Genomic DNA, 19086 nt, shown 5'->3' with positions numbered 1-19086 from the left:
CCCTGCCTTTCCCTGGTTAGCGTCAGGTCACCTGGGCCAGGTACGGGGCTCCCAGTCTGGGGTTTCGCGGCCCAGCTCTTCCACCTCTTTCAGAGCCCCGCCGGCTGTTGTTGAAATCGTCCTTGGCATCTTCGTCCCTCCCCATGTCGCCACTTGACGGAGGTCAATCACTTTATAACTCGGCGTCTTTCAGTTCTTGATGAACAGCTTCTCTCCCATCAGTGTATTTGTGCCCGAACTCTTTAAGCACGGATTTAATCACAGCATTTATCGGCTCAGAAACCTTCAAGAGCAGCCATGGTTTCCTCCATATCACACTCAAACCCTATCCTTGGCTTTCGGGAGCCGCCTTCCCACCCCGCGTTGATGTATATTTTTCAAGCTTCCAAACACCAGCTTACGACTCTTTGCTCATTGACCTCCTCTCTGCGCTCAACAATGGTTTGTGTAATTTAGTGCCTTAAGCATACACAGCTGTTCAAGGCTCATTGATTGGTAACATCTATGTCGGCTAATACACTTGGTTTTGAATATCAAGATCGCGGGTTTATTATCACAAAGACCAGTTCACTTAAACTTGCCTTTGATCGAGAGTGGCATCTCTGGAAAATATATGACGGGTTTATGCTCCAGGAGTGGGTAGAGTGAGAGGATGAATAGACCAAGGTGAGGATGCGAAGGCAGTGACATCTGAGGAGGGGGGCGGGGGGGAGGGTAGGATGAGCGTATAAATAGGTTATACCCAGTCTGTTATAGAGCAACAGTAAATCTGGAGGATGGTTTATTTGCATATCAGTGACATCCTAGTTTGTGGCCGACACCCCGGTGTATTTAATGGAGGGTGACGAATCAGTCAGTGTTAAATTTAAGAGGGGACTCGCTTCAACCTTTGTGCGGTCAGATCAATTTCCCCTGGACAGAAATTAGTGGCAGAAAGGAGTTAGCTCGCTGCTGACCGACTGCCCCGAGGGCGGGTTCTGTCTGCCATTGGGAAATGCCAGGCGCCGCTCCGCGTGGCCTGCCAGAGGCGGAGGGTCTCAGCCGCCTCGGAAGCGCTATAGTTACCTGGATTCAAAACCAAGTGTAGATTGTCATCCAAGAATCACTTGGAGCAGGTTTTAGTATCTGAAGTATAGAACCGAGCCAGAGACCAATACAGCTACCACCCATTTGTCAGGCGTCCACAGCCAAGAAGAAGAAAATTTCAGACACAACTGGAAAACAAGAGACAAAAATATGATTACCGACAGAGCTGTGTGAAAGAGAGAATAAGGCCCGGCTGCGTGGCTCAGTGGTTGAGCGTGGACATACGGACCAGGAGGTCACAGTTTGATTCCCGGGCAGGGCACAGGCCCGGGTTGCAGGCCTGATCCCCAGTGTGGGGTGTGCAGGGGCCAGCAGATCGATGATTCTCTTTCATCAGTGATGTTTCTCTCTCTCCCTCTTTCTTCCTCTCTGATGTCAATAAAAATATTAAAAAAAATAAAGGAGAGGATGCCTAAAGTACAGTGAATGTTTCTTAGTATTTCTTAAAGGGCAGGAATATTTTTCCTGCATTATGTGATAGCATTTCCCAAACGGTTTAATTAGATGGTAGGTACGTGACCCACTATGTCCAGGGAAGCCTTTTTTAAACAGTGATCAGGGCTGGCTTTCCGAGCCTTTTCTGTGTCAGCGTGGATTACGAATATCTGAGAGGTGAGAGGAGGACTCGGGGTTTTCACTTACTTGATTACAGGTCTGGAACATCTCGAGAGAGTTGTTTTGTGGAAAACGCTTTGGCAAACTCCAAGTCTTACTCATTGAAAATAGTTTCTGAGTCAACAGTCCACTATAATAGAAATGGAAATTGCCGACTCACATTGAGGCCTGAAGAATTTATTTTCAGTAATTTGTATAGAACTTGCTTTGTAGCAAGAAAAGCTTCAGTCAAAGGCATTTGGCGTCTCATGCCATTGACTTCTTCCCATGAGCGTGCATTTCCCTGGGCCTGCCTCTCTCTTTCTCTCTCTCTCTCTCTCTCTCTCTCTCTCTCTCTCTCTCTCTCTCTCTCCCTCCTGTCGTGTTGTGTCCAGTTATGATAAGGGCTCTCAGCCATGCTTACTCATCAAAGCCCCGAAGTTAGCAGGTTCCCCGGCACACAATTCACAGTCAGCCTCACAGAGGAGTGTGAGCGACAGATCATGATTCTGTGTGATCATTGTGTCCTCAAAAAGTCTGTCCCTTGGACCCAGGGGAGCTGTGATGGGAGATGCTCTTGGAAAAGTTCATGGTGAGGGAAATCTGGGCTTTCTCCAAATGTTTTGTTTCTTTGATAAAGTACATTTAGAAAATCAATGAGGGTATCCATTTTGTAAAATCGTTCTCCTCCCAGTAACCAAATGAGAAATTTACTGAAGGAGTTTTTTTAATTTATTTTTAAAATCCTTACCTGGGGATATTTTTCCTATGGATCTTTAGAGAAAGTGGAAGTGAGGGAGGGAGTGAAGGAGAGCGAGAGAAACATCAAGGTGAGAGAGACACATGGATTGATTGCCTCCCACATGTGCCTCGGCCGGGCCAGGGATCAAACCTGCAACTGAGGTACCTTGGTAACCTATATTATGGTTTTAAAATATAGCTAATTACATAGAAGAAAATTGCAATCTTAAGTAAGAAATCTATTAGTTTTATTCAAATATAGATTATAAAACTATACTAAAAAGTAGCTATTTTATATTTCAAGAAATACTAAGAACTATTATGCAAAGTCTATGCCTATTACAGAAACATAAAGTTTAATGTCATTGCACTTTTCAAATAAAACCAATAGGAGTTGGTACCCTCAGATATTTCTATGGCTGAATACTGAGCTTAAACATAAACATATTGGAGAAATTTCTCTTGCTCACATCTTTACATGCATAAACCTGCAAAATTGAAATGATGATAAATTTTAAGTCCCCCCTGAAACATACAAAGATTACATTTTAAACGATACATGCAGACATTAAGAAACTAACATTTTATTTCTTTCTCTCTAATATACACATACACACATGCCCATACCTACCGTCCTCAAAGATGGGAAGCATTGAGAATTGAGTTACCCTGGAAAAAAATTTTTAAGGTGGAGAGGAGTCCATAGGCAAGGAGGGACAGTCTATAGTTTTAAAAACTTCTGATACCACAGTACAGCTTTTAGAACCACCACAGATATACATAAGATTCTTAATGCACAGAGGTTGGGCTGTCTTTACAGATTAGTTATAGTCTAAATATTTTCCAGGGCTTATGAAATTGCATTTTATATTTTCCAAAGGACATATTGCAAATGTGTATTAAGTAATAAGATCATTTTTAAAAATTCCTCACCACCTATAACATTGCTGCATGGTACAGCAGAGTGGAGGGAGCCAGTCACATGGGTCAAATAGTTTAACCTCCCCGGGTCTTGATTTTATCATCTGTGAAATGGCAGCAAGGCTACCGCAGGGTTTGCGGGACTGAATTAGATCATCTGCTTGGAAGGGGTCCTGGAGACCACTCGAGGCTCGATGGTTCTCTAGAAGGAACTTAGTCTCCGTGATGTTTTATGACGACAGAAGAACATGATGAAAATCAGCAAAAGGCCAGGACTCATCGGGCGAAGCCCAGGAGAAGCGGGCCCACGCTTCCGCGTGTCCTGTCAGTAGCATCGTGTGGATGCGCGTACTTGCCCAGCAGGGACGTGTGACAACACGCACAGTCGCCAACCAGGGGAGCTCCCGTGAGCCTTGCTGTCCAGGGCCCTGTTAGGGGACAGCCACAGGCATGTGCTGTCCCTTTGAGAGGGAACGTGGCTGCCCAGGCTCTGGCCTTGCAGAACCAAAACAGCTGTTCACCGTAAATCGCACTTGCTGGCATTAACTCTCTTGGCCAACCGGTGCCGCCCGGCCCAGGACCGCGGGCACACAAATCTCTCCCGTCCGGCGGCACAGGCTCAGGGCTCGGAGCTCATTTCCCAGGAACTGGCCCAGGGCCCAGCCTGAAGACGGGCCTTTCTGGGGAATGTGCAGGGTTGGAGCAGCCGAGGCCGAGCTGACCCTCTCCTGCGCCCGCTGGCCATGCCCGGGGCTCGGTGTCAGTGGTCACGGCCCGGCCTGAGCCTGACTCCTGGGGTCTGGGCCCCGTGAGCGAGCAGAAGGAGAGAAAAACAGCCTCTTTCATTTGCATAGGACTACTGCTCTGATGGACTTGGAAACGCAGATTTTTCTCAGTTTGAAAAGATGCACTATCATTGAGTACCAGCTTCTCCAAAAACTGTATGAAATGCGCTCAAAAGTGGAAATAAGGAGAGCGACGGCATTCACACGGCGCGCGCTGTCCTGTTTCCAGTGTCACGGAGTCCAGGGGAAAACCTTGTCTGTGTACAGCCCAGAGCTTCTCCGGGCTCACGCCGGGCCTCCCCAGGTCCTGGGTCCCCTCTTCTCCTGTGACTGTGCATGCAGTTAGGGTTCTTTTTTCTTTTTAAATTTGAAAAATGATAGGTTTCGGGCTGTATTTCTTATTTGCTTACCCTTGTATTTTTTCTCGTCTTAAAAATTTTTCCCCCCCTGATTGATTTGAGAGAGAGGAAAGGAGAAGGAGAGAGAAAAATCGATGTGAGAGAGAAACATTACCCGAAACACCCCTGGGAATCGAACCGGTGACCTTTTGGTGCCCGGGATGATGCTCAACCCACTGGGCCACACTGGCCAGGGCTCTTTCTTTTTCCCTGAAATTGAATTGTGTGGTGGTGAAGACGCGGTATCTCTGGATTCAGCTCCAACGTGTTTCGGGGCCACTATGAGGGCCCATCGCCCGGCAGGCCCCTCCCATCATCAGCTCCCCAGCCGGAGAGGCCTTCATGCCTGCGGGTGCCTCTGGCAGCTCCCCAGCTGTTCTCACATCGTCTGACACAGCACCCCTCTCCGTCGGAGGAAAAATCTTTTATTTCCAGGCTGCGTCCTAGCTTTACCCAGCAGGCAGGGGGCGGCTCCACTGCGCGTGGCAGGGGGGACACTCAGGTGCGTGACCTGTTCTTTGGAGGCTCCATCCTCACTTCTGCCGACACCGGCCGGTGACTGCCACCGCGCCCTCCTGCGAGTGGTCCGGAGGTTTACCCAGATAGACAGTAGTCAGGGGACACCTCCCAAGACCCCAGTGGCTGGCCGCGCCGGACACGCTGCCGTGTTCCTGTGCCTGCATTCTCAAGGGGCAACAGCAAGCCGGCACCGACTTCCTTCTCCTCCACAATGTCACGGGTAGAAGACTTGTTCTCACCGTAGACCTTAGCAGCCTCGGCATCCAATTTCCTCTCTTTCCTTATTAAGTCGAGAACTTAATCACCTTTTCACGTAAGGCAGCACTTTATGGGTCCTCGGTGGCGGATCTGAATTGCCAAGAGCACTCCCGGGGAGCTCTGCTGCCGTTGTTAAGTAAAATGAGAGTCATGAGCGCAGACACCCGAGGTGCCAGGACAGCTGATCTGATAACGGACTTGGCTCCTGGTGACCGATGGGTGGGGAGTGAGTGCAGGGGGAGGCGGCCTGCGAAGGTGGCTCGGGGTCCCTGGCTGCTCTGAGCAGCGCACAGTGGAGAGTTGATGGACTGTTTATTTCTAGGATTTTCTGTTTAATATTTCGATTGACCATAACTAAAACTATGGATAAAAGGGGACTACTGTATATTTTAGGGACATGAGTAAAAACACTTGAGTTTTATTATTAAGAAAATTCAAGAACTGAACCAAGTTTCCTGAAACTCCGTGGGCGAGGAGCTGACAGGAGCAACGCCCCTGGGACAGACAGATCACCTCGAAGTGCTGCTGTCGGGGTGCCCGCACAGTGAGCCCGGGCCTTGTGTGTGCTGGCCGGGCTCTCCGTTACTCTCATCATGTCCGGGCCATGGCGAAGCCTTTGCGGGGAGAAGTGTCTGGGACAGTGTACGCACACTGAGAGCCTGGGTCGCCGCAGCACTCACATTTTTAATTAAAGTGTCTGCTTGATGATTTAAATAAATTTTAAGTGTCATATAAAGGGAATGCTTTTCAGATTCTGTGGGAAAGGACACTTGTCATTAGGCTTGCCTCTTCGGTGGCCTTCCTTTCTTGGGCCTGGGTCGGCGCCCCGTGTCAGCGTTTTCCCAGCTTCCTCCGCCTTCCACCTCTGACCCTCCTCCTCCTCCTCAATTCCCCTGTGGAGTGGGACCCGGCAGAGCTGGGCGGGTGTGTGTGTGTGTGTGTGTGTGTGTGTGTGTGTGATCCGTAAACTGTGTTCCCCCTGCTCCTCCACTCCCTGTGTGTGCCGGCCTCTGAGTGTGTCTGTCTGTCTACAGTGTATATCTCATGTGCACAGGTCTGCACGTTTGATAGGCAGCTGTGACCACAGTTGACTTGGGAGAAATGGATGATGTAGAGGAGATACCAGTCACACTCAGCAAAGGAAAACATCGCTGGCTCAGGAAGGGCTCTTCCTGCTCCCTGCCTTTCATACGCTGGTCACTCCGGCTTCCCCTTCTAAGGATTAGTCTCCAAGCCATGCTGGGCGCCTGTGGTCAGAGGACAGAATTACCCAAACAGATTTAACCAAAAAGTAAAATTGGGATGTATCCGGCACAGGCCTCGGGCATGCCTGGCTTTCATAGCAGCCAGGAGTTGCCATCCGAACAAGCCAGCGAGCATTATTTTTGGTGCATTCGAAATTTTGCAAATAGTTAAAATTTTATAAAATGCTGAATTTCATCAGTTTTCATGAGTTCAAGAGATAGGCCTTATTTTACTTACTTAATTTACATAGATAACTTCCCTAATAATAAGGCAGAAGGGAATTGGAGTTGCAACTAAAAAGAATGTGTTACTATAGATATAAGAATCATCAATACATTTGATCCCATTAGGAAATAATTACTTTAAAAAATTTTAAATAATAATTTGCGTATCTTGCTTTATTTTTAAAAAATTGTGCCAGTAAAACATTGTTGAGCAACTGGGATTTGTTTCTCCAATATCTGTAGGGGGTTCTGGTCTGAAAATGGAGTTTGGCTTTGAATCCAGGCCCTTCTGTCTTGGGGTGTGTGGGGTCCCTGGGTCTTCCTTGGTGTGGGAAGTCACTGTGAGTGCCTTCTAGGTCCCGTCTCCATGTGGTGAGAGCGATGCGCTCTGGGGAGCTGGGAGGGGAGGTGCGGGCACTCCCCGAGGCCCAGGGCGGCAGATCTTGGGCTCTTTATTCGTCCGGCCCCACGTGGTGTGTGAGAGCGCCCCGCGCAGTTCAGTTGCAGTTTCCAGGAACTGAGCAGTTGATCCACAATCGAGTCCTTGCTCGGAGGTGGCAGAGGAGAGTCAGGAACGGGAGCAGAGCTTCGTTCAATCTGGCGTCCTTTGAGCGGCTGCGTGGACGGAGGGGAGAGCCGCCGGCTCAGTGTGATCCCTCCGGGGGACTAGTCCAGTGCTAGCTGGGACCGTGGCCCACCCTTCTAACCCCGGGCCCCGCTTTCCGTCTGTCTCCCCACACCCGTTCTTCTTTTCCAGTTGGATGTCATCGGAGGCTAAATAACCACGCGTGCTGGGATCCCGTTTAACGCGGCACAGACTTTGTTTTGGGTCCCGAGGGACCCTGAGGACGTGGCCTGGTGGCATTTTTGATTTTTTTTTTTTTAATCCTCACCTGAGGATATTTTTTCCATTGACTTTTAGAGAGAGTGGAAGGGAGGGGGAGAGAAACATCAACGTGAGAGAGACACAGTCATTGGTTGTCTCCTGCACGCACCCCAACCGCGGCCAGGGACCGAGCCTGCAGCCGAGGTGCGTGCCCTTGACCGGAATCGAACCCGAGACCTTTCAGTCCAAGGGCTGACGCTCTAACCACTGGGGAAAACTGGCCAGGGCGATGTTTTCTATGGTTTAAACCTATTTTGTGTGCTTTGTTTCCTTCTGTGCTTGATTTTATGGTTGTTATTCTGTACCCTCTGACTCGGAGCTTTGGCGGCAGCAATACGAGTGTGGCATGTGGCGCCCATTAGTCACGCTGGCAGATGGCAGCGTGTGGAAGGTTGGCCTTTGCTGTTTGATCAAGGTGGTGCCATCAGAAACTTGTTTTCCCCGCGATCGGTACATTTTCCTGTCCAAGATCTGAGCTGAGCATAACTCAGGGCATCAATGGAGGGAGGAAGGTGGCTGCCATCTGAAGCCACCGCTTTGCGTGTGCATCGTTCACTGGATTTGAATATGAACAGAAAGGCGTTCTACCGAGAACATGAAAGGAACATTTTGCTTTGCTAAATTTTAATGAAGTCATCTGGTTTATTTATAGACACTTAACACGTTCAGTTCTTGTGTTAATATTCATTCTTCCTCCTGGAGAGGAAGTCTGGAATGCTATTTACTGTGGTCCCTACCTTGTTACTGTTGGGCATTTTAAATATCAGCGCACAGAGACAACCTGTGCTCGCTTGTGTCTCTCATCTTTCCCGTATAAAGTGAAGCCTGGAGGCCTTCTACTATTTTAAATTTTCAGAATCAGGTCACACAAATGTTGTGTCAGACTTCCAATTCATAAAGAGTGTCCTCCTGAGGTGTGGGGCCGCATAATTGCTTAGCTGTGCGTCCGCAGAGCTGAATATGGGGCTGTGATGCTATTTTCAAGTGTTAAGTGTTAGCCACCTGCTTTCCCGTGATCTCTCAGACACCCGTGTGATCACTTCCTTCCTCCTTCCGGGAGCCGGTGGTCCCGTGTGTGTGTGTGTGTGTGTGTGTGTGTGTGTGTGTGTGTGTGTGTGTGTTGGGGGCAGACAAGGTAGAGGGCTTCATCTGGACAAGACGTGGTGGGTTAGGAGGGAGAGGGACTGGAAAGGAATTTAAAGATCAGTCGGATTGTCCAGAGCACAGCTTAACGGCCAAACTCAATCCCAGGCAGACCCTGGCGAGGTGGAGGAGGGGTCCCGGGTGAAGGCGTGGGGGCCTCACAGGGGACGCCATCTGAATGCCTTGGTCCTTGCTGCAGTGTTTGCGCCCCATTTACTTGCGGAAAATGTTTGGTCCCTCCCACTGAGTCCATCAATTTTCAGATGTGATGCAAACATATTTCCCCTTTGGCTATCTTACAAGGGCGTTGAGGATTAATTAAATTGAAAAGCAAGCAGGACACTGAATTTCCAGGAGATGGAGGATCTGTTTTATCATTTTTTTTTTGGTCATTCATTTCTTATTCATTTCATAAATATTTGTTGGACAACAATTAGAATGAAGACACTATACCCACTGACCTTATGGGGAATACAAAGAGGAACCATGAGGGCGACTCGTGGCCTCATTAAGTTATTTGCTCAAATCTTATTTTTAAATTTTCCGTTATAATATGAGTTACTGTGCAGGCAGGTAACATTGCTAATCTCAGCGGGAGTTGATCTTTGGCTAACATCACTGATATGCATTTTTACTTTGTAAATTCGTCTTTCCTTTCTAAATTTAAAAGGACTCTCTACCTTCAACTGTAAGAGGGACGCAACATAACTTTGTTTCCCTATATTATAGTCACTGCTATATGCACTGTTATTCCTACTAGCAAACCCCACAAATTGTCATAGCAACCGAGGTAAACTCCGTACACATTACTTTTTCCATTAAAATGCTGTATCTTAGATGGCACATTGAGAGTCATTTTAACCTTACACTGCTGTCTGTGACATACTACCAAAGAGATATTTTAAAAAAGGAGGCCTCTAATAGTTATATTCCTTAATTAGCATTAAGAAAGCATACAGTACTCCACAGTTTGAATTAGGATATATTAATTATCAAAGACATAAACTTAGATATTTCCAATCAAGGCTATTTAAAGGTTATTTCCATTTAAAGGCTATTTTAGCAGAAACATGCGCACCGCTTTCCGAAGAGGCTGGTGGAAGTTTCCTGGCTTCGATGACTGTGGGCTGGTCGGTTCTCGAAGTTCACTGGGTAACGCGTGCACGGCCTTGACCGGCAGCCTGACAGCGCTCATCTTCCCTTTCAGTCTGAGCAGGAAAAGCAGATGAATTCACAGCGCGTGCCTGAGTCTGTCCTTTGGGTTGGGAAAGAAATAACGTCTTGACTCCCTAAATTAGTACAGAAAGGAGAGTTCCTCTCCTGGCTTATTTCTCAATGTGGGTTTGTGTGTTTTTGTTTTTTTTGGAAAAGGCAAATAATCTGAATCAGCAGCCTTCGTCACTGCCAAATACGAAAGAGAGATGTGGATGTCTTGGGCGGGTGTAGGAAATTAAGAGTTACCATAGGCAGGTAGTCTTGGTTAAAAATCCAGAAAGACATACGTGTGTTGAACTAACATGGGCAGTGTGGGCTGAGAGAATGCCGGATTGAGAATAACAAGAAGGGAAAACTAAAGTCTTATATGTATTTATATATTCCAGTTCTTTCCAACTTCCGTAATAGCATCAAAATAAGAGGCCTGAGTGTGGGCTTGAGAGAGCAGCAGCTTCGGCCGCTGCTGGGGCCTGGGGGCCCCGGAAAGCCTTGGGCAGCACTCGAGGCGACCTGATGGTCTGTGAGCAGTGTCGGGAGTGACTGCTGGGGCCCCCTGGACTGTCGCGTTTAGAGCAGGGACTTTTAAAGGTGCTTTCGCCAGTGGGGCTCCTTTGGAAGCCGGAGCCTGGTGTCCCCGTGGCGTGTATTTCTCTTCCTGCCTCCTGTTCCCGCCCCAGAAGCCGGGGTGGGAGGAGGTCTTGGCAGGTGGTGTGCCTGCCAGGCAACAAGGGGGCCCGCGTTCCCGCTGCATTTCCAGCTGGTGAAGGTCGAGTTGTGTAACATCTCTGTGGCGTCCGTGGTCCCACTTCTGACAGTTGCTTGGGACTAGTCGGTTCCTTTTCCAGAGAAGCAGGTTTCCTGATGCTCCTGGTCATCGCCCCAGCACTTGGTTTCATGTTGTTACTTGTAGTTGGTCAGAGCGCGGGGGTAAGCCAGCCAGGGTTTCTGGAATGTTCAGCTCGCCGTCCCTGGGCTGCAGAACCGACCACACAAGGGCTGTGACGTCGGTAGCCAGGATGCCTTCCTTTGCTAATGACGGGACAGCCAGCTCAGGTGGGCTTCACTCAGGGCGGGTTTTCTAGTTCATCTAGCTCGGCATTCAGTCTAGACTGGCCACGTCTTCGAGGACTTGGTCTCTTTCCAGGGCAGCCAGCACGGCTTCCTCCTGGGAGTGCGCGGCAGCTGCACACACACACACACACGCACACACACACACGCACACACACACGCACACACACACGCACACACACACACGCACACACACACGCACACACACACACACACGCACACACACACACACGCACACGCAGTGCTGCCCTCTCCCATGGCCAGGCAGGAGAGCTGATCCCAGGAGCTGACCCTTCCAGGCCTGAATTCTCCGTCCCATCGCTAGAGTCGGGGCACAATGAGCGCTCCCCGCTTCCGCTCCCGAGGAGGACCCCAGAGAATTGTGTTTCTAGGAAAGAGGGGACACAGGTTGGTGCAGCTGCGAAGTCCACCAGAGAGTTTTTCCGTTTCCCTTTCCTGTTTGTTTTCCTGTTTGGCCTTGGGAAATGCAGGGAGCAGCTGGACTTACCTTCAGCGTGCACATCGGCGTGCTGTGTGAGGAGGCCTCGCCTGGCCCGCGTCTGGAACTCTCTGCGGGCTTTGCCACGAACCTCCAGGTCCCTGGCGAGCAGGCATCGCACGGGGCAGAGTCATTAGGAAATAGATGGGAACATGTCACGTGGAGCACCCACGCCAGGGCAGATGGTGGGTGCAGTGTGGGCATTTGCTGTGCCTTTGGAGAACACGCTACCGCTCATCCGAACTTCGGTGATTGACGTGGGCTTCACACCCCCCATGGGACATAGAGCATGTATTAATGCTTTAAACCAACAGTGATAGGAATTAAAAATCAAGTAATTCTCATTCATGTCTATCCAAAATCCAATTATGGAACTTTTCCATGTTTACATAATGCCGAGAAGCTAATTCTAGGTCAACTCTTCAAGTGTTCAAGTAGCATGTAAATTCTTTACTGAGAGAAGGGCGTCTATATGTGATGAGTGGTTGCATATCTTGTATTCCTTTTATTATATAGCCGTGTCAGTTGAGAAAATTAAGCTCATCAGGCTGTATTATCGGTTGAGCTGTGGCCCAGGGCACTCAGGCAAGAAAATGATCAGTTTGGTGCACTTGATCTTGGACACTCGACCATTCAGAGCTGCTTCCAGTTTGCACCAGAGGAACGGGTGGGGTTGGGGGAGCGGTGCAGATCTGAGTAAGTTTTCCTGCCGAGTCCTTTGTGGGGGGGAATGCTCCATTGTCGCTGCGGGGTCCTTCGCTGCTGTTTGACCCTCCAGCCTTCTGGGGGAGAACGTCTTCAGGCCACAGCTACCCGAGGGGCGGTTTTGCAGAACGCTGGGCGGGCTGAAACGTGAACCTGGCTTCTCGGTCCTTTCTTGTCAGCCATCACACGCTTTGATTTTCTTGGCCAGCCTGAAGTTGGCCACCCTCAGTGAGTATTGCCTAATGACACTGCAGAAACCAAGCAGCTCTGAAGGCCGAGCCCCTAACTTTCCTAAGGCTGTTTCTCTCTCTGTGTCCATCGCTATTGGCGGGGGCTCCATGTGGAGTCAGATTGAGGAGCCTCCTTGATTTCAGAGAGGAAGGGAGAGAGAGAGAGAGAGAGATAGAAACAGCAATGATGAGAGAGAATCATTGATTGGCTGCCTCCTGCATGCCCCTCACTGGGGATCGAGCCCGTAACCCAGACATGTGCCGTTGACCGGAATCGAACCCAGGACCCTTCAGTCCGCAGGCCGATGCTCTATCCACTGAGCCAAACCAGCCAGGGCGAGGAGCCTCCTCCTTGCATTACCTGGACATGAACCTGCTCGTCTCCACTTCAGGGAGGGAGAGAACCGGAGAGTCCTACATGGGCTTTGCATACCTGAGCCCAGAAATGACCACAGCACTTCCTCCCGCGTGCCGTGGGCTCACACGAGTGACACAGGCCTGCGCGGTGGTGACGGTGGCAGCGAAGGGCAGCGAAGGGAGTCCTGCCCGGCGCTGCTACACCTGCTGCATTTCCCTCTGACCCGGAAACTGTCCCCATTTCCGAACACGTGGCGAGGCTCTGGGGGATGGATTCATCCCTCGCCAGCACCTCCCTTGCACAAGGGTCTCTTGAAATCCAGAGACCTAGGTCTTCCGCGGTGTGTGCCCCTCACGCTCACCTTCTTCTCACTCGCTCCTTTCTGTTTTAAAAAGCGAGCGCTCCTACAAATGCTAATCCCTGTCTCCCCCCCTCTCGTGCCCGCATCCCTCCCTCCCAGGGCCAGGCTCCCTGGCACACGAGTTGCCTTCTTCCCTTCTACCCTCAGCCTTCCTCCCCAGCTGCTCAGCGACCCGGCGAGGCCTCCAGGGCTGCGGCGATGCTGCTCTCACTGTCCTGGCCCTGAGCGCAGCCTGTGACAGGTGCTCACGCCTGCCTGGGCCTGTGTGACCGGCTGCTGGCTTTGGCCCAGGCCTCCCCAATCCCCGCGCCCTTGTGTGTTGCAGCCCAGATCCGTGTTCTGCATACCCACCTGCCTACTAGGCATCACCACTTGGACATGTTAAGAATCTTCAGACTAAAAATGTCAAAAAGGAAACTTCTCTCCTCCCCCACCCCAAGTTCCGTGCCCTTGGGTGACTCCCCTGCTCACCGGAGTTCCCATGTGAAACACGTGGGTGGCATCCCAGATGCCGTTGTCTCCCACACGCCCTACCGAGATTGAATCACCAAGTTCTTGGTGACCTTTAACTCCTTAATATCAGCCAGCGGGCTGCTTTCCATGCCAACTCCCTCTTAGCTCCGATCACCAGCAGCCTTTCTTCCTGGGTTATTCTAAGGCCCTGGCCCAGGTGTTCTCTCCTCTTCCAGTCTGGCTTCCTTTCACTGTCCCCACCGCAGATCACCCCTGTGAAGTGTAAGTCTGATCGTACCCCCGCCTCCTCCGGCAGCCCTTCTGGTCCCCCCGACGCAGAGCAGACCTGAACCCGTCCTGCGGCCAGCACGCCTCTGTGCGAGGCCTCTCTACTTCAGCCAAAACCCGCGGTCCCCCCCTTCGTGTGTTTTTGAGACTTATTTTTGTTTTGCATAGTTTAACTCCACTTTGCTTTGATTTCGGTGTAGATGTCATTGCCTCAAGAAGTTTCCCCAGAAACCTTCAAGATCAGGTTGTAAGTCTCTCCCAGGTGCTACCATAGCCCCTAGTACGTAGCGTATGTAGAGTCGTTCTAATTCCCTGTTTAGGACTCTGTCTCCTAGACGCCTGCACAGCAGGAACAGGGGTGTGTGTGTGTGTGTGTGTGTGTGTGTGTGTGTGTTCCACTTAGCACAGTGCCTGAGTTAAAGTAGATAATCAGAATATTTGAATGAAGGAGTAACTGTTACTAGAACCTAATTAGACAGGCCTGTGGATGGGAAATCTCTGTGTCCCCAACATGGCTCTTTCTTACTTCCATCTGGTGGCAAAAATTAATACCCTTCATCTCTCTACCCATTTGACTACATTTTATTACCTTTTCAGCTTCGGTAGTCACACCGGGGCCGCCCTCACCTGGTTTTAGAGATACTTGTTCTGTGTTCCCCTGGCATCTGTGCTCATAACACGTAGAACAGTGGCTGATAATCATTGGTTTTTCTGCCTGTGTTCACGCCTGGACTTTAAATCCTTTGAAGCAGGACTGTATATTGTTCTTATCTGTGTCTCTAAATGGCCGGCCCAGGGAAAGAGAACTCTTAAAATTTTTATGCTAAGGGTGTTGGGGACAGTCCTTGGGAACCCTTCACGTAAGTTAAACAGAGGTTTTCGAGATGATCCTAAAACCAAAGCGCCCCTGGTAGCTCTTCAGCCAAATTCCCAGGTGATAGTAAGTGAAGGGTGCGGTGGAGGGGGTCAGTGGGGGGAAGAAAGGGCACATCTTCTGTAACGCTTGCAGCAGCAACGATACATTTTTTAAATAAAAGGAGTGTTTTAAATGCCTTTCCCCCTTGCCCTTAGTGACCTGTTACAATCGATCCTAGGTTCCCCCACTGATTTCTGTCACAAGTGAAACTCGAGTGGGATGGGAAGTGGCTGGTGTTTTCTCAGCCTCACTTTAGTCGTGTAGCGCAGCGGCTGGGAGCAGCCGAAGGCAGGCAGGACTGCGGTGTGCCGGCAGTTGGCATCTTAGAGGCTGCTAGCAAATTGCCTGCCTGGTGCCGCTAATGGTGCTGGTTTTCTTAGGAGGCCAGGACCTACCTGAGGATAGACAGAAACTACATTTACACCAGGACGTGCAGAGTCGAGGGTAGCATTACAGAATTCCACACTTTTATTTATTTACAGAATACTGCATTCGTTTCTGTAATCAGGCCCATGTAGATACTAGATGAGGCCTTACATGTTTAAATACAGCGAGTTGCCCTGTACAAATGGGAAACATTATGTTTAAACGTGTCTGGACCAATATGGCTTTGAATTCTAGACATCTGTGGCTTGTTATGTCCCCATCACATGACCCCTGAGTTCAGTTATGCATGCTTATCCCCAAAACCTTGACATGCAGAAGGGCATGAAGAAGAAAGTAAAATTGCTTTTAATTTCATCACCTAGAGACAGTGTGTGAACAGTGAACACTTGCTCTCCCTCTCTCATATGTGTGTGATGTCTAAAGGACTATCGTAACTTCCTAAATGGTGTGTCGCCAGAAGCCCTTTCACTTAACAGCAGCAATAAATGTCTTACGGCCCCTTTATGCACCCGCTTTATGTCCGAAGCGACTGTTTGGGAACCCTTTGTGTCGCGTTCAGCATGCGGCAGTGAGCAAGGCTCCTCGTAATTGCGTTTTCCTGCACTTGCCTGTTGACTCATAATACATCCCTCGAGGGAGAATTCGGAGTCTTTGTGTTGTGGAATCGCCCTGCGATAGTGACACCAGTTTTCACCTGTGCAGCCTCTCCTGCCTGGGCTCGGGCAGGATGGTAGAATTTGACGTTCGCCAGTCCCACACCCACCGAGTTGAACCTGTCATGGCTTTAACGTGCTCGTATCCTATATAATAAAAGCCTAATGTGCAAATCAACCTAACGGCAGAACGACCGGTGGGATGACCGGTGGCTATGACGTACACTGATGACCAGGGGGCAGACGCTCAATGCAGGTGCTGCCCCCAGGCTGCAGGCCCCAGGCCAGCCAAAGTGGGTGCTAACAGGCATCCCCCCCCACCCCCCAATCACCCTGCTGGTTGCCCTGCAGAGGGAGGCAGCTGGTGGCTGCGGCGGGGCTGGCTGGTGAGCTGGCGGCGCCAGGCCGACCAAGGTGGGTGCCAGCGGGGGCCCCCTGATTGCCCCGCTGGTTGCCAGCCCGACCTAGGGACCCTACCCATGTACGAATTTTGTGCACCGGGCCTCTAGTTCAATTAATAATGAGCTTGAATATGTTTCGTGTTCAGTTCACGCTCCTGGATTTGATCAAATCGCTCTCAGAGGCTCTTGGGACCCCCTTTCCCACGGAGGGCTCCCGTCCTGTGTGTATCAACGTGCTGTCCTTGAGGCATTTCCTAGGGGGCCTTCAGGAACCTTGGTTTTTAACTGTGAGTCTGAAACCGGGACCACGTGTCCTCGGTTGTGTCTGGTCTGTGGATGGACATGCCCCCATGTATATGAATGGAGGTAGAACGGTGCCAAGTGCTCTGACACTGAGGCTGAATGTCAGGTAGGCCTGGGCGTTGGGTGTGACCAGGACCTCCCGCAGGCCGTGGCGCTTAGCGTATGAATCAGAGACCACCTCATGCAGGTCCCTGCTCGCCAGCTTTAATGGTGGTCACAGGCTGACCCGGGCAGCGGACTGGCTATGGACTCGCTCACCTCCTAAAGGCGAACGGTGGTTCTGTAACCTGCACTGACACAGTGCACTAGCCCTGTGCACTCCTTGGTTAGTGATTACCTTTGTCAAGAAAAGAGCAAATCGCTTGCTAAGCCCTTTTCACGGTGCTTTTATTTTTATTTATTTATTTTTTAAAATTTAATATATTTTATTGATTTCAGAGAGGAATTAAGAGGGAAAGAGAGATAGAAACATCAATGATGAGAGAGAATCATTGACTGGCTGCCTCCTGCACGCCCCCTACTGGGGATCAAGCCCGCAACCCAGGTATGTGCCCTTGACCGGAATCGAACCTGGGACCCTTCAGTCCACAGGCCGACACTCTATCCACCAAGCCAAACTGGCCAGGGCTCACGGTGCTTTTAAAACATACACGTGGTCCCTTTCTCATTTGGTTCGGGTTCTGTGTCCTTCTGTCTAGTTGCTGGATCCCTGCTTCGCTGGGCAGTTTAGTGATGGGTCATTTTGGAACCTTTTTGTTAGTAACGGATTCTTCTGATTGAAAGCTGACCCGGCAGCTGGGGAACGGTCATTCCCAGAAGCAGGCGGGCGCTGGACGGTGGAACAGGCGGAATCCACGCGTGGTGTGCTGAGCGGTGTTTCTCTGATTTAGCGTTGCCGGGGGGATTGTAAATTTCAAGAATGTCCACTTGGGGGAATTGAGATTCGTTCCCCACCATGGCATTGTTCTGATGTATTTTAATTTGAATGTACTGTTTGTTTTTGAACAAGGACATGATTTAGATGAAAGAAACACATGCTCTTCAGTGTCCGGAATTATGTAAACCTTATAAATTAAACCTGTGCCCTGGCGCTCGGAGGGCGTGATGTGATGCTTCGGCCGCAGAGACGGGAGACTTCGTTATAAACGAGGAGAAGAAAAGCCGTTGCCCCGAGTTGATGTCAAATAGATAAGGCGGCAAGGGGTTGAGGAGTCAGACAGCAGCTCAGCTCCTTCTGTGGGCTGGTCTGCCTTTCATGGGTTTACAGTCACCCTAGATCAGTGGTGCTCAACCTGTGGGTCGCGACCCCTTTGGGGGTCGAACGACCCTTTCACAGGGGTCGCCTAAGACCATCGGAAAACACATATATAATTACATATTGTTTTTGTGATTCATCACTATGCTTTCATTATGTTCAATTTGTAACAATGAAAATACATCCTGCATATCAGATATTTACATGATGATTCATAACAGTAGCAAAATTCCAGTTATGAAGTAGCCACAAAAATAATTTTATGGTTGGGGGTCACCACCACATGAGGAACTGTATTAAAGGGCCGCGGCATCAGGAAGGTAGAACCACTGCCTCACTCAAAGTCATCACCTTTGACTTTGTGTCTTTTCCCGCTTGGCTCCTCCCATCGCTCCTTGTTTAGTTTTGTTTTTCCCTGAATCGCTCTTCAGGCTTCCACACGTCTGCCTGCTACGTCTCTCTCTGCGTGGCCCCAACCGCCTGCCCCTTTTCTAATCGGCTGCCGCTCTGGAATTCTCGGGCTGCTGCACATCTAGTGCTGGCCCCCAGGAGCCAGCCCTCCGGTCTCCATGCTGGGGCTGCTTCTCTTGCCACGGGTGCTCTTCTCGTTCCGGACGTGAGAGCCAGCTTGCCAGGCGGCCGCCCCTCAGGAATTTCAGAGCAGGTCTGAACACGTGATGTTTGCATCCTTCAACATCAGAAGTCTAGGTTTTTTGGAAAGGGATGGAAGAGGATGCCAGAATTTTACCTGGAAATCCTCTCTCTCTCTTTTTAAAAAATATATTTTATTGATATTTTACAGAGAGGAAGGGAGAGGGATAGAGAGTTGGAAACATCGATAAGAGAGAAACACCGATCAGCTGCCTCCTGCACACCTCCCACTGAGTATGTGCCCGCAACCAAGGTACATGCCCTTGATCAGAATCGAACCTGGGACCCTTGAGTCCGCAGGCCGGCACTCTATCCACTGACCAAACTGGTTAGGGCTCTCTCTTTTATTTGAGATCCTGGCCAATAGCATTTGAAAGCAGAAAACCAGTCCTTAAATCAAGATTCTAGTAAGTTTAAAAGCCTTATGGATTCCAGAGAAAAGAAAAAGCCAAAGTTATGTGTGCCATTTTCTTGGCGGTGATAGAAAGAGGTTGGGGGATACTCAGAGCTAAATACTCTGAAGTAAGAGTGGACGAAAAAGGG

The 19086-nt window shown here is 49.9% G+C and overlaps 1 protein-coding gene across 1 annotated transcript in view; it reads left to right on the top strand.

Moving 5' to 3' along the window:
• PARP8 (poly(ADP-ribose) polymerase family member 8) overlaps positions 1–19086 on the top strand; it is a gene marked incomplete at its 5' end in the record, with an annotated part of 131230 nt that overhangs the window by 8635 nt on the left and 103509 nt on the right. The gene's annotated exons all lie outside the window — the stretch shown is intronic.

The sequence above is a fragment of the Myotis nattereri genome, assembly GCF_964212035.1.
Source record: "Myotis nattereri genome assembly, chromosome: 4".
Classification (NCBI taxonomy): domain Eukaryota; kingdom Metazoa; phylum Chordata; class Mammalia; order Chiroptera; family Vespertilionidae; genus Myotis; species Myotis nattereri.
The sequence above is the reverse complement of the archived record's forward strand: the minus strand, read 5'-3'. Positions and strand labels throughout refer to the sequence as shown.